This window comes from Equus quagga, chromosome 10 (genome assembly GCF_021613505.1).
Source record: "Equus quagga isolate Etosha38 chromosome 10, UCLA_HA_Equagga_1.0, whole genome shotgun sequence".
In the NCBI taxonomy this organism is placed as follows: Eukaryota; Metazoa; Chordata; class Mammalia; order Perissodactyla; family Equidae; genus Equus; species Equus quagga.
In genome coordinates, this window is record NC_060276.1 from 69484830 (window position 1) to 69487132 (window position 2303).

The 2303-nt window shown below is 56.6% G+C and overlaps 1 long non-coding RNA gene across 1 annotated transcript in view; it reads left to right on the forward strand.

Annotated features, from left to right (window-relative positions):
• The first annotated feature begins 1269 nt into the window (after positions 1 to 1269).
• LOC124245979 (uncharacterized) overlaps positions 1270 to 2303 on the forward strand; it is a 7080-nt gene continuing 6046 nt past the window's right edge. The window contains exon 1 of the long non-coding RNA XR_006890367.1: positions 1270 to 1888. This is a non-coding gene — a long non-coding RNA (uncharacterized LOC124245979). The remainder of the gene's footprint in view (positions 1889 to 2303) is intronic.

The window sequence follows — 2303 nt, forward strand, 5'->3', positions numbered from 1 at the left end:
AGAACAGACACTGAAGCGACTGAGGAGTATGCCAAGAGATTTAGGAGGAGGAGACAATTTCTCATCCCATCCACCGTCTCTCTGGTGCCCTCAGCAAATTGACGGGGTTGGGGCAGTGTGGCCTGCTGCTGTCTAATAATCTGGGCTCATTCTTGAAAGTAGAGCTTTATTGGGTGACCCTAGCCTCTGTGTGTAGAGAAACAATCACCCTTGCCCCAAAGCCGTCTGGTTTCACCTGGGACCGGGAGCCTGAGATCGGGGCTGCTGAAGGCAGAAGTTTCTGGTTTGCAAGTAGGGGTTATTGTTGTGGGTGCGCATCCTTAGTCGATGGGAATTCTAGCAAATTGCACATGGGTGGGAATAATTTTGGTGATTAGTCCAGTAAAGTATCAAGATTTCCCTACCATTCCCAAAGTATGGAAACGCCGACTTTAGTCCATTAAAATAAAAAAGCCCCATAAGAATGACAATATATAAAGGATCATTCATACTTTGGTGGAGACAAGTTTCTCAGTGGCTCTCCTGAATTAGGTTTCTCTATGGAGTAGGGAGACATCCTGAGGTCTGTTGACCCCTGTGAGTAGGGACAGACAGAGCCCAAGAAGAGGGCAAGAAAGAAAAAGAAGAATGGGAGGGTGGTAAACACAGAATTTGGCAGCTTCCTAGTGCTGTGTCTGGTTTGGGGCTAGCATATTGCCAGCTCCGTGCTCCTTCTGTTAGGACCATGCTGAAGCACCCCATCCTTATGAGGGTCTTTGGGGACCATAAATCCACAGTTTTTCCTGCTAGTAACCTAGCATTCTGGCCCAGGAGTAGGGCCAGGCAGGCCGAGGCCGTGGCTACAACAACCCCTCCACTTGGGACTCGTTTCTTTACTCTCAGCTAGTACAACAGGAGCTGCATTGTGGCAGAGCCCCAAGGCATGGCAAGCTCAGGGGAGAGTTGTGCCCAGGAGTCTCGTGGTGGGCTTTCCCTCAAGAGTTCCAAGGTAGAGATACCAGGCTGAGGTAATGGCAGCCAGAGAGATACTGGTCCAGCCACTGCCCCCGTCCACAACATCTCCACAAGGCCTGATGGCAGGGGGAGGTTCCTTGCTCCCTGTACTTCCATACTGAACTGGGTCGGGGCTGTGCTTTGACTCTATTAATAGCCCCCTAGCCCAGCCTGCTAGCCCCAAACCCGGATGCCAGGAGCTGTGAGTCAGCAGCTAAAAATAACGGAGCAACTGCACCCGAACTCCAACGAACAGCTCCCCCTGGCCCTCCGCGCTCAAGTTTTTGTCAGTCTCAGTCTCCAGTCCAGGGCCTCATAGAGGTTAAGGGCGCCATAGCTGTCCAGTCCTCTTGGGAAAGAGTAAGGATTTGCGGTGGCAGGCTCAGGGTTGAGTAGCCAAGGCTAGGGATAGGGCTGAGTCCTGGCATTCTGGCCGGGAGTCTGGACGCTGAGCTTAGAGGACTGCTGCTGAGAGCCTGGGAGCTGCGAGGTTGAGGCTGCGGGGGTTGGAGACCCAGGAGGTTGTCAGGGTTAAATCAGAAGGGGAGGGGAGGAAGAGGCTGCAGGCCTGCGAGGCTGGGCGACTGGGAGGGGACAGAAGAGGAGGGATGGGGGGAGGAGGTACATGCCGAGAGGTGAGAACCCGGCAGTACCTGACAGGCTGGGCGCTTCGGAGCTGAGGCCGGCAGTCGGTCTGACTGAGGGGCGGGATCGGGAACGGCGAAAACTAAGGAAACGCAGCTTGAAAAGGCTGTGTAGTGAAGGAGAGCTGCCCGGTACAAGGCTGCGTGGACCCCGGTGAGGACCGGGACCAGGCAGCGGCCGCGGCGTTCGCTCCTGCCTCCCGGCCAGTTGCACACCAGCGCCCCCGCCCACCGCGCCAGCTGCAGGCCAGGTATGTTGGCGTGGACGCCTGCCTGTGTGTCTCCTCATGTGTGCGCATGGCGGGGGCGGGGCGGCGAGAGAAAGGAAGGGGCGGGGTCCCGGAGAAGGAGGGGGCGGGAACACAAATTCAAACCGCCTCCGTCGATCCCGAGGCCGGAAGTGGCCGGGAGCATCCTGGGAATTGTAGTTCCAGGAGCTGCCCTGCAACCGAGTAGGGTCTTGTCCCGAGGTGCTAGTGTGCTCCAGGTCCCAGTCTGGCGAGAGAGGAGGAATTGCGAACCGAACCTCCTGTGCTCGCCAGCGCCTTAATTCGATTTCCCTTCGTGTAGAGACACGAACTGGGGCGAATATGGGTGTGGTGGGGAACTGAAGAGTCAGCCACAGAGCCCCCTCCAATCCCCGTTTTGGCCTTAGCCACCTTCCCC